The 23042-nt window shown below is 34.2% G+C and overlaps 1 protein-coding gene across 5 annotated transcripts in view; it reads right to left on the bottom strand.

Moving 5' to 3' along the window:
• The window catches only part of LOC141447380 (dnaJ homolog subfamily B member 6-like), a 247066-nt gene that overhangs the window by 50482 nt on the left and 173542 nt on the right, over positions 1 to 23042 (bottom strand). The window contains exon 1 of one of the 5 annotated variants that reach the window (XM_074114886.1): positions 14149 to 14302. The exons of the other annotated variants lie outside the window; for them this stretch is intronic. The gene's annotated coding sequence lies outside the window, so the exon portion shown is untranslated. Of the gene's footprint in view, positions 1 to 14148; positions 14303 to 23042 lie in introns of those variants that run through there. 5 annotated transcript variants of the gene reach the window in all.

Raw genomic sequence — 23042 nt, 5'->3', positions numbered from 1 at the left:
TACAGCAGTACCGAGCAGACACTGCTTTCAAAAAGTTTCAACCTACTGGCCAAGGAAGAGACCCTTGCCCTAGAGAAGATTGCCTTCACAGCACAAGAAGCCACCGTAGCCCTATTAAGCATATCCTTAGCTGCCAAATTGAAACACCCCGAACTAGAAAACAAAATGCCCAAGAATTTAAAGGAACTCTCAACCTCAATAGGTTCTTTCAAGTAGAAAAAAGATTCTTTTTTGGATCTTCCATGGCTTTTCTTAAATATCACAATTTTAGATTTGTTTACATTGACTTCCAGTTTATTAATTCTACAATATTTTTCTAATGCTTGCAGTTTTCTTTTCAAATCTACAGGTGTATTTGATAAGAGTACAACATCGTCTGCATATAAAAGGGAAGAGATGCCGTAAGTGTGATCAATCTGAACCTCAGCACAATTATGGTCTCGTAAAAACTGAACAAGATCATTAATAAAAATCGCGAAGAGCAGAGGGGAAATAGTATCACCCTGAAGAACACCTCTTGTAACCTGCACTTCATCAGTACATGAACTGCCAACTTTAATTTTTGTGCTGATATTCTTGTATAGGTTCATCAAGATATTTATCCACTTACGACTCATCCCAAACTCAAATAATTTGCACCAAAGCAGACGATGATCCACAGAATCAAACGCCTTTCTAAAATCGATAAAACATGCGTACACTTTCCTTTTTGGTTTAACTATCTGCAAATGAATCAAAGACGACAGGGTAAACAAACTATCAATACAACTTCTATACTTCCGGAAGCCGTTTTGGTTCTCAACCAGAGGATTACCAAATTCAAGCCATTCCGAGAGTCTATTATTCAAAACCTGAGTAAACAATTTTGTTAAGGAATTCATTAAAGAGATTCCTCTATAATTTTCGGGTTGTAAGGGGTCCCCTTTCTTAAACAATACAAACATTTCCGATCTGCCCCATCCTTTAGGTATGGATTCAGACTCAAAGACTGCGCTAAATAAGTTATAAATACAGTCAATACCTTCAGCAGGTAAATTCTTATAAAATTCGTTGGGTATTCCATCAGGGCCCGGAGCTTTATTATTTTTACTCATAGAAATGGCTCGTAGAATCTCATTGTAAGTAAGCGGGGCATCAAAAAGAGGATGCCTTACGTCCTCAAATTGTAATGAGAGGGGAGATGAAGGTAAAGGATAAAATTGTTTTAGGTAGACATCCCAAGTGAAAGAGCCAATGGCAGCAGGCTTCCTTTTTAACGGAGTTTTGTACAAATTCACAGTTTTCCAGAATTCCTGGGAATTTTTTATATTATTAAACTTCTGATGTAATTCCTTATAATAAAAAGTTTTAGATTTTCTCAAAATGTATTTATAGTTTTTCAATTTATTTTTAAATTCCTTGAGAATATCTAAATCAAAATTCATCTTTTTATAACTTTTATACGCATATTTCATCGACAGACTGGCATTTTTACATTCATCAGTATACCAGGGTTGGTCAGACTTGAAATTTCCAGGTATTGGCACTTTTACATAGTTAACCATTCCTAAACTGTGAGCACTATTTTTTAAAATACATTGAAGGTTATCATGTGATTCTTGGACTGATGAAGAATGATAAATATTACACTTTTTAATTAATTTAGTAAATTCTTCTTTCTTACTCATGTCCCAAACTAACTTTTTTACCGGAGAAAAAGGGGCTCTTGTATAGTTATTATTATTTCTGTTTTGGGTGTTACCAATACAAAACTCAAAAATTACAAAACAAGGCAAATGATCAGATAACAAAATTGAGTCATCAATAATCATATCTTTGACAAAATGCAAGCAATTGAAATTTGCCCATACCATGTCAATTACGCTTTGACCGTTATTCCCCATAAATGAAAAATTGCCTTGCATATCGCTAATAGATCGCCCGTTCAAAACATATAAACCATGACTTTCCATGAAGTCAACTAATTTTATACCTCTGGTATTAAGAACCTTATCCCTCGAACATCTATTTTCTTTAAGAAATGTATCATCAAAAATATCCTCATCACTTTGATTGAGTAAGCCTATGCGGCAGTTATAATCTCCACCTATCATTATTTTAATTCCTTCGTATTTCTGATTAATTTCCATTAGCAAGGGATCTAAATTTTTTAAAATAACATCCAAAGGCTCACTAGGGCGAAAGTAAGTGCAACCAATTATAATCTTTTCTTCCTTCACAAACACCATCAAAATAATCCAAGAATCACAAATGTCAATAATTTCAAATTTGTATTGTTTTTTGACCAACGCTAGTATACCCCCACTAGGGCGTCCTACAGGCTTCTCTTTCATAGCTACATTGTTTATTAATGTGAAATTAGAACATAAAGTGGGATGAAGCAAAGGATTTGATAGAAGCCATGTTTCACTTAGAAATATGAAATCAATGGATAAAAAGTAGTTATATTGTTCTACATTTAACATAGTAAAATTTGAAAAGCCATTAACATTCCAAAAAACTGTTTTCAAATTATCAGAATAGGATTCCCTAACACTGAGAGCAGGATGAGTTACTGCGGGCACGAAAATTTCTAGTTACAGGGCTGAGCGGCGACGGCTTCTTTTTTCTTTTTGAAGTTCTTGAAGTTCTTCCTACTTGAGAGGACCTGCTATTAAGTGTACCAGCCCCTTCTTCTGTTTGAGACAAAATAACCTCTTCGCTGTTAGAAGCGTCGACTGCTTGGAATACCTTCAAATCATCTGGGCAAAGTATTACGTTAACAGGGGCAGTGGCATGCTGCCTTGCTAAAACTTTTCCATTACGAAACCAAACATACTCTATGTTTCCCTTCATTTTTAATTGTTTCGCTTCAAAATATAATTTTAAATTCCAAGGGGACATATATTCACCTATATAGATTGGTGATTTTTTAAAAGATTCACAAATATCTGTAGCAAATATAATTCCTTTATTTTTTCCTAGTTCTAGAAAACGAGTTTTATCCATATTTCTTAAAAACCCAACAATTATCAACGGTTCTGATTGAGGGTATCTTTTTCTTGATCTGTATATACAATCAACAAAAGACGTATTAAATTCGAAACCTATAAAATTACTCAGTTTCGTTATAATTTCCACCAAATTCTCTTTGTCTATCATAGGAATATTAGCAATTTTAATTGTATTACGGTAAATCAACTGATTGTTACCAAAACTTTGTTTTCGTAGAATTTCAATTTGTTGTTTCAATTTATTATTCTCTTGATTTAAATTATAAATTTCCTTATTAATTTTATTAAAGTTATCTTTCATATTATTCTGTATTAATTTCAGTTCAGATCCATTATTGTTAATGATAATGGAGAGCTCTTTATTTTCCGCACGTATATTAGAAAGTTCAGTTCGAATACCTGCAATCTCCTTGCTAAGAACGTCGAATCTGGATAGTAGTAAGCTAGTGAGATCAACTTTATCCCCACCAGCACCGTCCTCCAATCTATGTGTGTGTGAGTTATTGTCCTCCCCACTAGACTGTAGAGGCTGCCTGGGCATGTCCCCACTATGACTCATTTTGTTTACCTTTATGGATTATGAATACTTTTATAGATAAACTAAACTCACAACCAACACTGAACAAAATTATTAAATTAAATTTTTTGCTCTTAATAATTAATAAAATGGCGTAAAACTTCACTTGTAAATCACGAACAACATAATCTACAGATGAGACAAAAATTAAGCAACTAATAAACACCTTATATTAACAAAATTAGCCAAAAATTATAGAGCGATTTAAACACAACCTTATCAGGCAAAGTCACAATCCCCACTCAATATTAATATGGTTTCTAACTCCCAGGGTCCGGGTATTTGACTTAAATCTTTTGTCTAACCCAGGGCCTCCCTTTTATTCCTTTTTTTTGTTGGCCACAGGTTCAACGTTTTGCTTACACCATTGAGTATAGAATAATATTTTATGATGCAAAACCATTTTAGAACGGAGGGACAATTTCCGTTCACTGATTGGCTATTGTCCACCTCGTTCAATAACACATCCTTTCAAATGGGGGGGGGGTAATAGATTTTTTTATAAGTACTTATTTCCGGTTATTTGAAGTGTTTAATAGCGAATAGAAGTGTTGGTCGAAGCATTATTACTTATGTTAGAAGGAGAGATTGAATTATTTATAGCAGCTACTTGTTTAGTTTAAATAATTGGTGATAACGTTTATTGAAAATGTGGTTAGCTTCGGCAGTACAAGATAATAGCGTTGGTAGCACGCATATTTCTTGTAATCCTGACAGGTTTTGGACATTCAAACATCGTCAGTGGCAGATAAATCAGTTTAGGGTTCAGTTCACTTTCAATTTAGAGTACAAGTTACGTTAAGTACAGTATAGCAGGCAATTATGTTGGCAATTAGTTCCTGGATGTTGAGAATTGCATCAAAGGCCTTTGCATTCACCTAAAGTCAGAGTGTGGTGTGCAATTTCCTCAGCTGGAATTATTGGTCCCCTAGTTCTTTGAGGAAAATGAAGTCGCAGTGACAGTGAATCCGGACCGGTCTGTAAACATGTTACAGGAATTTTTTTTTCCCCCACAGCTAGATGAGTTGGACTTAGGGGACATTTGGTTCCAACAAGACGGTGCAACGGCGGCACACACTTCAAGAGCAACGATTTAGCTGTTTTGAGGGAACACTTCCTAGAGCGCCTCTTCTCAATTAGGGGCGATTTGGAGTGGCCGACCCGCTCTCCCGATTTGGTCCCTTGTGATTTTTTTCTATGGAGTTTATGTGAACCATCCAAGGACCCTACAAGACTTAAAGACCAACATCCAGGAAGAAATTGCCAACAGAACGCCTGCTATGCTGTCAAGAGTCATGACAAACGCCAGAAATCGGTTTACTCAGTCTATGGAGAATGAGGGACGTCCCCAATCTGATTTTATCTTCAAAACTACGTAAAACAAAACTTTAGACATGCACCTAGATTATAAAAAAACAAATAAAAATGTTCTGATCCATACAGTGGGTTTTATCAAGTTTTGATAAAAGGAAGTTACGCTGTCGTACCCTGTACTACTCTACGTGAAATTACTTTAGTCAATACCTCTGGAGGGATCCAAATAGAAAAAGTTGTATACATTCCTAGGGTGGGGATAGCTGAGAGGTTGGCGAATGAATACTGGATTCCGACGCGGAGATCACAGGTTCGAATCCAGCTGCTGGCCCTTAGTTTTTTTTTTCTCTTTCTAGGAGCTTCTAACAAGCTCATTGTCCTGGTGATGGACAGTGTTGTCTGTAACCCCAGATGTAGACGCGTCTTAAATACAAAAATAATAATTTACATATTCCTGCTTTTTGAGATATTTTTCAACACACAAAATGGCACAGATCATTTTCTAGAAAAACAAATTTTCGGAATCGTTCGACCTACAAAACGGATCGGATCGCGAAAACTCAGTCTAGGGTTTATAACAGATAAATTTATAGTTATAACACAATATAAAGATGGATTATTTACTTACACAATACTTTATCCCAGATTAACACAAAATTCTTACCTGAAACAACAAAATGAAAGATTAGTTACATTAATTCAGGACTTCAATGAATCTGAGGTTAGAGGGATTGAGAAAGAGATACTCTCGTAACTTATCTTGAATAGAGAGGAGGTTAAAAACCTAAAAGAACGTAAAAGTTAATGTTAATAGATTGGTACACCTGGAAAATAAATAGTATTCTTCACTACTAATACAAAATAGTTTAAGAAAAAACTATGAAAAGTTATTTTTCCCAAGTAACGTCAAGGTGAAATTAATAATAATAATAGTTAATGTAAAACTGGTCTCGCATGACCGAAATATAAAATGGCTAATTTACCAGGATAAAGGAAGTTTTTATTATTCACATTACGAAAGCCTGAAGGTGAAAGAATATCATAAAAGAAAATCATGTAACCATGAGACTGCAAAAAAAAGGGAAAGTGGTGACCGCATTTTTTTTTTTATATTTATTCATGTAAATTAATATGGGAAAAATGAAGTGTAATTTAATAAGCCAAGAAAATTGAAAGTGAATCGGTAAAAGTGCAATTCTTGTTTGTCTGTGTGTTGTTTTTGCACTTCCTTCGTGGAATGAATAATATCTAGTAATTCTTTGATTTATAAAGTGATTTGTGTACCTATAAATTGTTACAGATTCTAAAAGAGAGTAAAAACACATTACTATCACCTGGCACTACGATAGATCTAAATAAAGCTAGCCGCTCAAAAGAACCCATCAGAAAAATCCTTTAAATATCCCCCACAGAAACCCTAAACACCCATAATCGCCATCATATTGTCACAATTGCGTCGCAAAATAAAACACGAACCCAATTTGTTGCATCCTAATATAATCGCATGAAACTTGTAAAGTCCCCCAAAGTACACTTTGCCCCAGTATTAAAAGCACAAAATCGATTACATGAATACATAAATTACGAGGGTCGTTTGAAAAGTCCGTGCAAAGTCAGAGAGATAGCACTACTGGCGCGTATCGAGGTTATGTTTAGTTAGTAGCATCTCTTGGAAGAACACACACCAAGTTTCAGCCAGATCGGTCTATTTCTTTGTGTTTGGCATTCGTTTGAATCGAGGAAGTCGAGTGATTTTCAAATCAGGTGAAGTGTTGCAAGGACGGTTTGCAGCTGTTCCAGAAGAATACGCAGGACTTTAAGCGTCGTTTCGTCACTGTGGATGAAACATGGATACATCACTACACTCCTGAGAGCAAAGAACAATCTAAACAGTGGGTTACCAAGGGGGAATCTGCGCCAAAAAAGGCGAAGACCGTTCCTTCGGCCGGAAAGATTATGGCGACTGTCTTTTGGGATTCGCAAGGAATAATCCTCATCGACTATCTGGAAAAGGGTAAAACTATTATTCATCGTTATTGGACCGTTTGAAAACCGAGCTGCAAGAAAAACGCCCGCGATTGGCCCACAAAAAAGTCCTTCTCCATCACGACAACGCACCAGCTCACACCTCAGCAGTTGTGGTCGCAAAATTAATGGAAATAGGGTTCCAACTCGTTTCATATCCCCCCTATTCTCCAGACTTGGCTCTCTCGGACTACTATTTGTTCCCCAATATGAAGAAATGGCTGGCGGGAAAAAGATTTTATTCAAACGAGGAGGTGATTTCAGAAACGAATGGCTATTTTTCAGACTTGGACAAATCCTATTATTCGGAAGGGATCAACAAACTAGAGCAGCGTTGGACGAAGTGTATAAGCCTAAAAAGAGACTATGTTGAAAAATAAAAAAGGTTTACCCCAAAAAATTAAGTAGTTTTTATTTTTGCACGGACTTTTCAAACGACCCTCGTATGTATTTTTACTAGAAATCAATACAAAAACTAGCCTGGCGCTGTTGTTAAGTGGTTTCACTTGTACAACTTCTAAATGGCTGCCGTTATAGAGAGAGAGGAGTTTTATTGGTGTTACGACTTAATGAAATTGGATTTTCATTATTAATTTCATTTATTTATTTAGGGTACTTGTATTAAGTCTTCAGGAGTTTTCCCCATAGTTTTTAGTAATTCAAGAGCGTAACCTAAAATATGTGCAAGGATGTGTATTATTTAGGAATTCAGGAAATAACGTTACAAGTGAAAAGCTAATAGGAAAAGCAATATTAACGCCATTTTTCTTTTAATCCTTCGAAAAATATGGTCTCCTGCAAGGTACTCGTACATTCGACTCCACAGTAAATGCTGGCTCTTGGTGACATGTCTTGGAAGACACTGACTGTCAAAAGTCAGAAAATAAATGAAAGTTATTTATTGCACTTCTTATTTGTAAATCTGATTTCGCTCTGAATTTTCTTTAAGATTTTTTTTCCCCTCAATAGTGAAGATATCCCTTGAGGAGGCCAAGGTTCTTCGAGGACTGTAGAGCCAAAGGAGACAGAAAGAGTAAAGATATCCTTTAAAAACTCCTTTTAAAAAATCGTTCGGAATGTAGGTTTCCAAATTTTTTTGTGGCTAAAGTAATTATTAAAATTTAAATAGTTCTCGGGGGTTTTGATTTTAAATTTTTATTCTGCCCCCAACCCCAACAATTCTTATATCTAAAAGGTCTTGGGAATGTTTATTACCTTCCACATAAATCCATTTGCCCAAAGTAACCTGATAGATACTTCCGTAGGTTTTCCTCTTTCTTCTGAACATACAGGAAATAAGAATCATAATGGTTGTTAAATGTTGCTACCGTTAAATCATGAAGAAGAAAGAAGTGAAAGAGGCTGTAGAGAATCTATTTCTTTGCAAATCCATGAACATTAGAAAAAGATAGAAATGGATTTTTTGTACCAAATTTTTAGTAAATTAGAAGCTGTGAGAGTACCAATATGTTGATTAATGTGCAAAATAAGACCAAAACACACAATAACTGTAGTGATAGTTTTTTCACATTTAATACTTTTTACAAAGTTACTCTACATCTTGGAAAGAACGATTCGGTAAAAAAATTAATTAAAAACTCCCCAAAAAAAAGCTCGGCCCGAAAAAGTCTAGGAACCAGTGCCTGGTTACCTGTCCAATATCACTTTGAAGGTGTGGTATGATGGCTTAAACCAGTGATGGGTAAACTACCGTTCGTGGGCCAATTCCGGGCCTAGCGAAAGGTTCAATCAGGCCTATCACACATTTTATTACAATAATTGAAAAATAACAATTACACATCCATATATTTGTGAGCAGCTTTTTCCCAATAATGAAACTTAGAAAAAGCTCTGCCAGAAATAGATTGACCAATGAATCACCTCAGTTCACTCTTAAGAATAACTACGCCCCCAATTTGAACCAAATTATGGTGGAACTATTTATCAAAACACTCGCAGCTTCACACATCGCTTTAGTTCAATTTTGATATTTTAAAAATTTCTTTACTTACGTTACCGAATGACCAAAAGACTTCTCGACAAACGCTCCAAATTGTCTATTGCCAACAAAAAGAAACTCTACACAGCTCTACTAGCCTCCCAATCTGGGCATACGGACTTGAACTATAAGGTACTGCAAAGCGTTCCAATCTCAACCGCATCCAATCCCTTCAATCCTACGTACCATCATTAACGCTCCTTTCTACGTAAGCAATCACCTCTATCCCCACACTGATCTAAAAATCCCTTCTTTTGTCCTTGACCTAGCCAAATCCCCCGTTACATCAAATTTCGTTCCCAAACTTTCCCAAACACTTCAACCCGCTCATAAACAATCTATTCCAAACTACTCTTCCCTCAAATCCTCGCCGAAGACTGAAGACTGACGATGGCCTCGCCTGATGATAGAAAAGGGGCATCCTTCGAATTCACTTCAACGGCATCCTGTGTTAGACCGACTCATGATGGATATCGTTGGATGCCCCTCAATCAAATCTATCAAACCATTTTTATTTACGTGTTGTAAAGCAATTCGATTTGTTGCCAATAGGCAGTTATAAATTAAATAAAGGAAGAAAAAAAAATTTCTTAATCACTTACTGTATTTGTTTTTAAATAAAAAAATTATTAAGGCCCCCTCAAAATTTTGCCTTTTAGTTTTTGGCTCGCTCCTAAAATATGGTTTACCCTTCAGTACCTTAAACAGTAAGGCTAGTCAGATAGATGGACTTAAACGCTGCAACAAAGTCATTATTCTCGCGAGTTAAACTTCTCTAAAAAACCGGAAATAAGATCTTAAAGAATTCGAAAGTACCGTTAAATAGAATTTCTAAGTTGTATGATTTGCTAAAAAACGATTTTTGTAAGCCAAAGCATCACAAAACAAGAAGTACTTCTATTTGGAAAAACTGAACGAAAAAAAATACTTTGCTGTGCGTGAACTTATATTTGATTACTTCTTCTGTACTTAAGTTGAAAAAATATGAACGTAAAACAAAAGCTTCTTGAAAAGAAAATAGAGCAGTAAAAAAATATAACCTTTTGTAAATGTAATGTGTGAGCCGTGAAACAGCTGTTAAAGCTTTTTTTAAAAAAAAGAAAAAAAAAGAAAGGGAACTTGAAATAAAAAGCAAATACAAAGAAGTAATACAATAAAACCTCTTTGGAGAAGGTAATGACATTGTAGTCGTATGTTTAATGACAGCTGGTGACTGGTGATGTTTATTATAGTCTGACAGACAATGATACCGCCTGTTTTTTTATTACATTTTATATAAATTAATAAAACAGTGTTTGTTTTATGACGTTTTTTGGGGGGGCTCCATCTCTCTTTAATTAGCTTAATATTGTTTTAAAAAAGGCCAATAATTTAGTTAGGAGAAAATGAAGATCTGATCCAAAGCAATGTTCAAGTCTTGCCCATAAGTTAAAGATTAAAAATTGTTGGTTTTTTGTTTTAAAGGGTACAGCAGCGTAAAAAATTATTTAATTCTTAATTCTGTGGATAGTAAACCCAATCTGATCGGCCATTTTTATCTGACCTAGCATTTATTACACATTTGAGTTCGTCCAAACTAACATTAAAGTCACCATTGCATGTTTTACCGGCAAATTATACTAAAAAAATGAGAACATTGTTTTCCATTATTCTATGTTCACGTTTTTCCCATACATTTTACAAAAAGTTTTATGTACAGAACTGTTATTTTAGTTAGGTACAGTCGAGCCTCCCATAAAGGACACTCTCACTAGCGGCCACCTCCATTTACGGACAGTTTTTGGATTCCGCGTTTTTCCCCTTTACACTTTCTATACAAAAGAACCTCCGTCTAACGGACACTCAACATAGCGACCGGCAGACATTGATTTTGGGGAATGGATTAAATGTTTCACCTCCCAACATCGACCACCTTATTCTTAAAAGTTCGTTTGACGCGGTGATCAAAATAATTATCCCCTCTCAAGTTTTTTTGTTTTTTCTAGTTTTTCCTCAAGTTTCCTATATAAGCTCCATACATCTTGTACCATTTTAATCATTTTTCAATATTACTTTGGACGAACAATATTATTTTATTCCGGATATGTCTCTCAAACGAAAGTGGTTTAACTCTAGAAGAGAAAATAAATGTGTTGGAAGATTTTGCAAAAACCAAATCGAGCCATCGTCAACTTGCCGAAAGGTTTGTTCCATTTTTCTAATAATAGATGATTGTATGATGATAATTTTACCATAAATAATTTTTGTTATGAATAAATATGATGATTATTATAAAAATTATTAAATAAGTCAATATGTATTTTTTTGATAATTTTTTTGGATAATTAAGAAACATTTGATGCATATCATATAGCTGCAATAATTATGCAATTATGTACGTTTTTAAATCTATTAATAATAAACAATTTTTAAATAGATGTTCGGAAAAAAAACCCATATTTTTTCATTATGAAACTTGCCTACCTCCTTCTGACGGCCACCTCCAAACAGCCGCCACTTTGCTTTCCCCCGCCACTGTCCGTTATTGAGAGGTTCGACTGTATATAATGCATAGATTTATATTTTTTCAACTTTTACACTCGCAACTAGTTTTCACAAATAACCTAAGCATTCTCGTACTTAGTAACATTTATTCCAATAACCACGTTCTTGTCTATTCTAAACCAATCACATTCACTCAATCCTTCCACACTAATTAAAGTTCATCTAACAAATAATTTAAAATGAAAATAAATAATAATAATAATTATTATTATAGACTGTTTTTTTAATAAAACATTTTTACTGATTACGAATATATAGTTTTCGTGACCGCAAATTGTTAAACTTAGGATGGAAGATTTGCGAGGAATCGATATAGCGGGACTTACACGGGAATTTTGCAAGACACGTCGAATTTGGCCAACTGCTACAATTTTGTCATTAAAAAATAAATAGATATCCAAATTTTGTACATAATTATTGCTGGTTTTTTTTAAATTTACTTCAAATCTTTTGGTTATTTGTTATTTAGTGCATAAGGGTTATTTGGTTTCTCCTGTGTTTTGTGTTTAACGGTTTTTGTTGTTTAAAGAAATTTCCCAATATTTATTGTATTTACTCTTTTGTTGTAACTAGTCTATTGTATCTGTCCAATTGTAATTACCAAAATTCCCGTGTAAGTCCCGCTATATCTGTATATACTCGTATGTACCTGCTTCTCCATTTCTGGCTCTTAGTTTCTGTAACTCAACTAACCTAGCATAGCCACGTAAGTTTCAATAATTATAAAGAATTTATTGTATTTTACTGTTTATTTTTGTATTACTGATTTTTACTGTTTTTTCTATGTTACTGACTCTATAAATTGTTTTGTATTTGTAATATCCAGGCCCTGAAGAGGACAATATATTTGTCGAAACGTTGGCAAAAAGACGAGTTGTTTTATTTGACCGATTCCTCGCAAATCTTCCATCCTAAGTTTATTTGATAAGTTATACCAGCGCTAGATGCACTATTAGTAACAATGGACAATAACTGACATCACTACAAACTCACTAATTGAGGGGAGAAGTTACCCTCAGTGATAACACTCCCTAAGTCCTCTCCCAGGATTAGCTACTCTTCTCAGAAGAGAGAAAATCGCGAGGCCACTGGCTGATTTTAATCGTCTGGGAGGATGATCTGGATGGTGATGAGATGATAAATGGTGGGCAAGAGGGTTGGAATGTGAGTGATGAAGTTCTGATGAAAACTTTTATAGCGAGTTCGTGCAACCTGGACCTACAAACGGAAACTGTGGACAGTTAGATTTGAAACGTAAAATGGAGCTGTTTAACGATAGTGCGGAGAATTTGAGACTTATTTTCAATTAAATGAACTTGGCGAATTTGATATATTGATAATGATAAAAATTGATTAGTTCGTCTCCCCACAATTTAGAAAGCCTCGAAACCAAAATAATGTTTAACCTATCATAATAAACTGTTCAAAAATAAAAAAATATAAAATGAATGTCAGTATTCACTTTGTTCCACTACTTATATGGTAGAACAAAGAAGCAAATCACGATTCTAATAACATTCGTGACAGTTAAAAACCAAAAAAATTAAAATAACAGTAGAGAAAACGGAAATAAAGAACATTTACTGCTTCAAAATGGTGGCCACAAACTGATTTGATAGCTTTTGTGCGCTAATTTAGCTGCTGGTACTACACGTTGATTGTATTGCATTGATTTTTAATCAATTTAGATCAGAATTACGATTTCTCTAGAGTGTTAATCGTTGATTAAAGCATTCTTTAATTTGAGAATATGAGATCGCGACCCAATTTTTTTCTTAAACAGTTTCAGAAAGTTGGTTTTCATAAGCAATTATCTGTCTTGAGAAATTCTCTTAAATTGGACAATCACGAGATTACGGGTTCGAATCCAGCGGCTGGTCTCTTAGATTTTTATTTTCTTACAGCTCACTGTCCGGTGATTGGACAGTGTTGTCTGTAACTGTCCGGAAGCTAACAGTGCGCTAAAAAAAGGCTCAGATGCTTAGAGCGCCTTAAATCATTACAAAAAATGAAAAATAACTACAATTATGATAGATTAATTTTCTGATGCAAACAATGATCTTTTACTGAACATATTTAAGTTGCATTAAAATTTGAACGGTTCTAGAATGCCTTCAAAATTCCTAAATTGAAGCTAACTGATAAATAGTCAAAGGTTGAGAAATTTTGATAATTGTTCGAGTGATTATACCCTAGTTCTACTAATATTTCCCGCAATAATTCAAGAATAAACCTTAAGCTTATTAAAGTTAAATCAATAAATTGATCAATTCCAAATCAATAATTTTAAAACAATAGATTCACGCTTAAAAAAACTGAAACAAAACGGAAACTACGCTTTTTATCGCATATTTTACTTCCTGTTGTGTGTCTGTTGGTTTGTAGAGAGAAACAGTTACTTTTAAAACACTTTATTCTTGAATTTTTAAACAATAGCTACAACTTCCTTTTTTGCATTTCTTGATACCGCTAAATATGATAAACTGAATATAATAATAATAATAATAATACAAACATTTGGGTAAAATATTAGAATAGTAATTTTATTATTTCATTAGAAAGGTGTTTGTCTGTTTGTTGGTGCTTTACCCCTTGTTCAGTTTTTGAAAAAAGAACAGAAATAAGTCTGTAAGTTCCTTGAGTTCAAGAAATCGGTATTTTCACAAAAAATATGTGATAATAAATAATGAACTCACGGTTTGATTGGTTGTATCTCGCCTTGTTTTCAATATGGCCGCCTTACAAGTAAAACTATTTAAAAAAAACCTTAACTAAAACACTAAATTCATTCCAAATAAATGAAACGTTAAAATGAGTAGCTCAAAGCAAGTTTCACTATTGGCACCTGACTGGAATGTAGCACAGAAATGAATGTGAAAAAAATGGTAACAAATGCCTTATATATACGAGTATATAAAAATGGTTTCAACTGTGCATGGCGGCTTCTAGGCTAACAGTTAATTTAGGCAAGGACATTGGTCTTAATTAGCTAATAATAGATTGTAGCGATAGTTCATGTCTTGATTGTGATGAGCTGGATATTGATTATAGAATATTTCGCTTTTACAATAAGTTAATTGATGACTTGACTCCAATGTCCCGTCTCTGCCACATGCGATCATGCACAAAAATAATTAAGAAAAAGTGAAATTAAAATTCTTGCATCAATTTAATCTGTAACAGAATTTTGCATTGACCGTTAATAGACCTATGGATAATAAGAAATATTCAGGCGCTAATGGCCATTGCAGTCGATGCGCCAAAGAAAAAGAAAATCCAAGTCTAGTGAAGATAATAGAAGCCATTTTAAAGGTACTCTCTAATAAAATGAGAAAATTCAATGCGAAAATATGTAAAGGAATTTTCTATTAATTCAAAATTTTTTAAAACTGATCTATAATTCTGAATGAATGAATAAATATTTCTTTCAATAAAATATACACATAAAATAAATAATGAAGTATAATGTACAAAAAACATTGTAACCTTCATAACAGTGCTAATCTTAGTAAGGTTAAGTGAGCAGGATACAAATGCAGGGGAAAAAAAGGAGAGGAAAAACCTGCTAGTGTAAAAGGATCTGTAGGAGACTATGTCACGGCAGAGTGGATTAGGATGACAGTCTAGGATGGAACGGAGTTTCAGCAGACGATTTTGGATATAGGACTGTACCGGGGAATAATGGACGCAGTCTCGTGGAGTGAGTCAATTCTAATCTAATTCTATTTAAAACGATAGAACTGTCCATAAAGACGAAAATAGCACATTAGACAAAAATGAATCCACCACTCTCTCCAGTGAAATCTGAAGTGCATTTAAAATCCGTCGTATATAGTGGCTAATTCTTTGCACAGTTGAGGAATTTGAGCACTATCTGTAGGAGGTTCTCTTGATGAAAACCTGTATAAAATATAAAGTTTCGAATTTCTGGCGATTTTGAATTTTTGAGCTACAAAGTTCACATGCAATTTTCTAAAAATCAATTTCGAGCACCAGGAACCCTTAAAAAAAACAAGTTTTTTTCCACTTCCGGATTCCACGTATATTCATTTAATACAGTTCAGGAAGTCATCTAATTCCTTCAGTCTTTTTGGACCAAACTACACAACGAATAGAATTTTATAGAAGGTTTTATTCAAAATTTAACAAAATATTGACATTTCTTTTATTATAATTATTTTTTTGAAATACTTAATCATTAAAAGTTTTTTTCTTTTTATTAATGGCGAACAGAAGAATACAAATTGGGGACAACTTTCAGATTGTATTGAAAAAGAATTTGGAACGTAACTTCTAGTCCATTTACATTATTAAGCAGTAAAAGTCGATCGAGACCGGCTCCTTTCGATTCTTTATTTATTCGATTCTCTCCTTCGCTCCAATCTGCTACAGTTACAATTATTTATCTATCCATCCATATGTATTGAACAAATTAAAGTCCAATCTCCCATCTATCTGTCCCTTATCCTTTCTTTCTCTCTATTTATTAATATTTATGACTAGACTCTTTGAGAGTTTAAGATTGGATTTGCAATTTTAATAAGGGTTTGAATTTATTTTTATTTCTTACGGACTGGGAGTAAAAAAAACCAAATCGTTTGAATGAAAAACGAACCTTCTACAGGCGGAAGGAATCGCGGATTAAAGATGGATAGGAAATGGCGGCTCATGGGATCTTTAGCTGCTGTCTACTATGTGCCCAAGTGTACAAGTATGTTATGTATGGTACTGACTGGACAACCCTGTAAGTCCCATGATGGTGAATCTGACAACCTGGAAGTTCTATTTAAAATCTTCTCAAGACCAGTTCTGGGAGAGATTTAGTACCATTAAAGTGGTAATGAGCAGTCTCATTTTACCTGCGCAATATTTGTAAGAATTAAATATTCATTATAATAATAAAAGACAAAAAACTCCATCCCCACCATAAGTCGCAGTATATAAATACAAACTTTGAACAGCTGTAAAAACATAAAACTAAAAATAAAACTAAAAAAAAAAAGACTGAACATTAAGTCACGTAGCGATAACACTGACAGAATATGTGATAAGCTGGCATTACTACTCAACAACGATGAGAGTGCCGAAGAGCTGGTCTTTTAACAGCTCTTCGGCAGTTCTTTTATACTTATCTTTAATATTTTTTTAAAAAAAGGTTGTGCACTTTTTATGAAATTGTCATACTATTTTCATCCTTTAAACTGATTAAAAACTAAGATAATTTTTTGTATTTCTCTCTTTGATAAAAGAAACTGGTGTTATCACAACACAGAATCTATTCTCTACCTTTGGTAAGTGAAATAACAGTAATTTTTCTCAGTATAGTTTTCCTGGAATTCTAAAAATGTTCATTTTCCTAAAAGTTCTTTCAATTTTCTGTAATTTCCTTTAAATAATTATATTTGAGTTATATAAAAAAAGGTAAAGTAATCGCCTATTTTTCCATGCGGGGTTTGACGTCCAACTAACAATTAGGTTTCGTGGACGGAGACGACTAGCAAACATACTTTACTGTAAATTCTTTTATTAACTATTAAATAAAATCCAAGGCCTAAGACCGGGAATCGAACCCAGTACCACAATACATATTAGCTTTTCTGGTCTATTTGAGGTATATATATATGTGTATAACTTCACATGTGCAGTTGGGCTATAACTTTTGATTAGAACTATTTTTCTATTTAAAAAAAATCATTTAAATGGTAGTTATAGTGTACTGGTAGCGATTATAGCTCCTACTAAAGCTAGGCAGGCTTCACTCAAAAGCGCTATTTCACTGAATCGTTCAGTGTTACCAACTTATTAAGTTACTAGGGATGATTATGCAAAGTATCCTAACACATTATCCTGGGTATTGCCCAAATGTACTATTTTGTGAAGGGTATAGATTAAGGAAGGAAAAGGCGAACGGTTATAGGCTAGACCCGCAAAACTAAGATGTATTGCGGTAGTAGGCTATATTCCCAGTCTATAACTTTTAATATGAGGAATTTATAGTAAAGTATGTTAGGCGGTTAAGAGACTAGACCCGCAATGCTAAGATGTATTGTTGGTTTAGTGGGTTCGATTACCGGTCTTAGGCCTTGGATTTTATTTAATGGTTAATATGAGAACTTTATAGTAAAGTATGTTGGGTTAGTCGACACCTAATTTGGTTATTGGACTTAAAGCCTACCTGAAAATATAGGCATTACTTTACTTTACTTTTTCAAGGAAGGAAAACCATTCGATAGTTGTCTGGACAACCAATCTAGTGCTGCACGAGAAACGAGACAAATCTCGGTCTCGGTACCGAGACCGAGACGAGACTTGAGCAACCGAGACCGAGATCGAGACATGATATATATCTCGTCGAGAAATCTCGGTCTCGTCTCGGTTTTTCAAATATTAATTTTTAGCTACAAAATTATAAAATTGTGTTCTTTATTAATAAATAATCATTACGGGTATTGAATTAATTATTAAAAGATACGATTTTATTATATATGTTCAATATTACAACATCTATTAGACTTCGAATTACATAAGTAAAGTAAGCAAAGTAAAGTAATCGCCTATTTTTTCAGGCGGGGCTTTACGTCCAACTACCAATTAGGTATCGCGGACGGAGGCGACTAGCAAACATACTTTACTGTAAATTTCTCATATTAACCATTAAATAAAATCCAAGGCCTAAGACCAGGGAATCGAACCCAGTACCACAATACGACACATTAGCTTCACAGGTCTCGCACCGCTCGGCTACCGTGGCGGCCCCCTTCGAATTACATAATTTTTACATAAATTCACTAAATTTCACTATTCATATCATTCATTCATTCAATATCATAAATTTCACTATTAATAATCTAATACTTTGAACTTTGATATTATTTGAATTATATTTTAGAATTTTGGAATTAGTGAATTTGAAAAAAAAGACTATCTATGCACCTAAAAAATATTGCCACAAATTTTCGTTTTTAAGACACACTTTGCCCAAGCATTGATACATAAAAGAGCTTTTACTGAGTCAGAAGTTAGAGAAGATCTTCTATTGGTCATTATCATCACGGCTTGCGAAAATAATCTTTCCGATGGCACTGAAGTTGCACAGATACTAAAAATATCTTTCGCCATTCTAGACAAATTTTTGAAGGAATTCTCAAGTGTTTTCCACCATTCTAAAATGTCAACGTCTACTGGTGCTTGGTCTAATTTGGTGTAATTAATTATTTCTGTCTTCCATGCTTCGGTGATATTTGCTGATTTTTGAGCAAATGGTACAAAAATATTGATGCAGTCGTCGTCGTCGTCAAAAGGTGAATCATCAGATTCTTTATCTTCACCAACAGCCATAACCAATGGAGCGGGAAGTTTGTTGGGAGGTGTATTTTTTATTTCACGAATCGACTTGTTATAGCAGGCAGATATGTTATTTGGGTCTTTCATTTGGCGCGTTTTTAACATCTTTTTGAAATTATATAAAGATATATAACAGTAATAGTAATATATGATGCATTGAAGTGTAAGTAGTTGTCTTCTTTTACACACATTTTCATTACCAATATATAAATTGAAATAATTATTAGAAAATAATAACATTTTTTGAAAAGATTATTAATAGCAAACCACTTTTAATACTTAAACAAAAATTCAAAAAAACTGAGACCGAGACCGAGATATCTCGACGAGACCGAGACCGAGACTTGAGCGACCGAGACCGAGACCGAGATCGAGACTGCAGCACTAAACCAATCGGCTTTATTAAGAGATTGCTGTAATTAAAACTGTTCGGGGCAACAATTGTATAAGAGTTGATAGTCAAAAAAAAAATGCAAGAAAAAGCATAATTTTGTAAAAATCCCCAACTTTGACAATTTTTTCCTCCTGTTTTTCCAATAAAAAAATAAAATTACCAAATTTCCTTTCAATTAAAGAACATATTCTCGTTTATTAAGTGTTATTTTTGTTTTGTTTTTTGGCAACAACTCAGATTTAGCAGATTTTGAAAAAACTGTTGCCCATAAATGGGCAAAAATATTTTCTAAAATTGTTACCTTTTTTTATTTTGTAAATAACATAGCGCCTAAACGTATGAATCGATTTAGATCGATAAAGCATCATTATTCTAATTTGCTACAAATTTTTCTGGATAATTCGATTAAGGGGAGCACTTCTGAGCGAAGGAGAGGGTTCGAATCTCTTTTTCAACGACATTTCTGGGTAAAGTACGATAACAGAAAGTCATTTCCTATCATCTACACAATTTATACTTCGTAAATATTTATCGAAGTAGAAAAAAAATGATATTTTTTGTGGTAGAATGCAAAAAATATAATAAATTGAATTGCAAATATCGACAAACAAAAAATTATGGAGAATGAATTGTCCAAACCATATATGTGAGTAGAAGAAATTGTTGGTGAAATAGATTACTAAGAAACACGTGGTAACCAACTCCCTCACACTCCAACCTTGTTAGCCACTACAAGAACTACATTTACAAGAATGAGAAGGAGATATATAAGTATGTATAAAAAAAGGTGTATTTCATCCGGGTTCTACGACCCTAAACTGTCTTAGTTCATTTAACAATTGTCGGGCACATTTCTGTTTAAGTTGACAGAAATGGAATGAAATGTGTTGAATTCATAAACAACTTGTAACATTTAGTTTTTGTTTTTTTGAAATGTTAATTGACATTTTGTTTTTCAAAACTCTTTGCACAGCTTACAAATCACTACAAAGTTTTAATACTTTCATCTATTTTTTATAAGTTTTGTGGATATCATCTAAAAATCATTTGCAACTCATTAAAATTGATTCCACACTGAGCTATATAAGTAGCATAAAAAAATTAAAATTAGAATAGAAGAGGTTTTAGATTTAAAGGTACTTCTCAGCATAGATATCACTCGATCTATCCAGAAATGGTTTTTCAAAGATGCGAGTGTAAAAAATGAAAGAAATTGGATCTAGATCAAACGTGAATTGACTTAGACAAAAACTCTCGGCTGCAGCGATCTAAATGGCCATTCGACTTGTTTAGAAAGAGAACATCCTATTAACAAGTTGATTTCTTTTCAACCATACTTGAACTATACTAGAGTAACTTCCTGTCTTTTTTATGATCAGTTATCTATTTCTCTCTTTCCTCCCATAAACAAACTGTCGGTAAACTAACATAAAGTGTGACGTATTTCCACTTAAGGGTTTTAAAATAAGAAGATGGATTGCCTTTTAATGTCACTGTTTTTTTTAGAAGTAACCAGAGATCCTTTATAACCATTGCTACTGGAGTCGATCATCGTCCCACTTGTAACTTAATACCGAATAAGTATGTTCGGCTCCCCTTCCGAAGATTCTAAACTTGGAGAATCGAACGCACAATTAAACCCTCATTACATCTTTGCCTTGCGGATTGTGCCCTAATTATCGTAGCATATTTTTTGGGGGGAATTAATCCGTATTTTTAAGGTCGATCCATAGTAAATTAACTTATAGTACAGTTGTAAAAGGGAATAAGATAATTACTTTGTAGAACTGCATGAAGAGAAATAGTTGAACATACGAGGTCTGTAAATTAAGTAATGAGACTGATTTTTTAAAACTTTTTTATTCAAAAAGAATTACAATTCTCTATTGTCACCTTCAAAATAACTTACTTCTGAAGCCACACAGCGCTGGAGACGTTTCTTCCACTCCTCATAGCAGTGCTCGAACTCCGATACTGGAATAGCCTTCAGCTGGTCGGTTACAGCCGTTTGAATGTTTTCGACAGTCCCAAAATGAGTTCCCTTGAGGTGATTTTTCACTCGTGTCCATTACTGGTGACGAGTCTTAGGTGTTTGAGTACGACCCAGAAACCAAGCGCCAGAGCATGGAGTGGCACACTTCAACCTCTCCAAGGCCCAAAAAAGCAAGGATGGCGAAGTCGAAGATCAAATGCATGCTGATTTGTTTTTTTTCAATATCCACGGAATCGTCCACAAAGAGTTTCTACCTCAAGGTCAAACGATCAATCAACACTTTTACCGAGAAGTTCTTGAATAACTACGAAAAAGGGTCATTCGTGTGAGATCAAGCATCACGATAATGCTCCTTGTCACACAGCAATTTCAATAAACGAGTTTTTGGCCAGTAAAAACATTCCTGTGGCTCCTCAGCCTCCTTATTTGCCTGACTTGAGTCCTTGTGACTTTTTGCTCTTCCCGAAGTTAAAAAATCACCTCAAGGGAACTCATTTTGGGTCAGTCGAAAACATTCAAACGGCTATAACCGACCAGCTGAAGGCTATTCCAGTATCGGAGTTCGAGCAGTGCTATGAGGAGTGGAAGAAACGTCTCCAGCGCTGTGTGGCTTCAGAAGGAAGTTATTTTGAAGGTAACAATATAGAATTGTAATTCTTTTTGAATAAAAAAATTTAAAAAATCAATCTCATTACTTAATTTACAGACCTCGTTGATACAGAAAGTTAGGCGCCACGGTAGCCGAGCGATTAAGAGGCGAGACCTGTAAAGCTAATATGCATTGTGGTACTGGGTTCGATTTCCGGTCTTTAGGCCTTGGATTTTATTTTAAGGTTAATAAAAGAAATTTACAATAAAGTATGTTTGCTAGTTGCCCCCGTCCACGACACCTAATTGGTTGTTGGACGTTAAGCTCGCCTGAAAAAATAGGCAATTACTTTACTTACTTACTTTTTAGTTACAGAAAGTTGGAAAGACCTTTAAATTCAGCGAGTAATGCACATAATTAGAAGTGACAAAGGGAGAGAGATAAACGTGAAGGCAAAGTACACTTACAGCTGCGAGTATACTGTAATATTGTTGAAGTTTCCGTTATATGTTTGTCTTCTACATACATCACTGGCTATATAGAACATTAACAAGATTGTCGTATAGTTATCATTCTATCTCTCCTACTGTGGTGATTCTCCTGAAAGGTTGGTATGCAGGAGCTACTAATCAAGACGTAATGAGATCATATGATAGGCCATAAATAAGAATTACTCTGTAATTAGGATATTAATTACAAGGGCCGCTATAATTTATAGCTATCTGCTTTTTATTGCGGTTAATTTAATTAGTTTGTGAAATAAAAGTTTCGAAAAAAAAATCACAAACCCTGTCACAAACAATGACGCTATTTAAATGACGTGGTGCACTAACGGAAGTGAAATACTTTCAAAACAGACTGACACACTTAAACATTGACATTGCTGGCTTAACAAACAGTATAGTTGACAATTACCGTAACGATGAAGCTTTAATGTGATCACTCATTTTTTATAACACTTCTCTATGGTGAGAGCAGATAATAGAGAGAATAGCTTTTCCACATTACTCATTCTTGTTCGTAGAGAAAGTTTTGGGAAGAGCGCAAAGCCATCAATCAGAGATAAATTGGTTTCTATACGCTAACGACATACCCTCAATGTCCTTGTTAAGAGATCTACAAACTGGGAGGATTCAAGGCAAAAAATATTGTAAACCTTCCAATCTCTCCACGGGTAAAAATCAGTAACAGCGGGCAATCGCCAAACAGGGTATAATAACTCGCCGCCAATGAGCCTGCATACAATTCTATCCCAGATTAAGAAACCAGC

Source organism: Rhodnius prolixus, unplaced genomic scaffold (assembly GCF_049639745.1).
Source record: "Rhodnius prolixus isolate KJV_2025 unplaced genomic scaffold, Rpr scaffold_7, whole genome shotgun sequence".
Taxonomy (NCBI): Eukaryota; Metazoa; Arthropoda; class Insecta; order Hemiptera; family Reduviidae; genus Rhodnius; species Rhodnius prolixus.
Note: the sequence above shows the minus strand (reverse complement) of the source record. Positions and strands in the feature narration are given on the sequence as shown.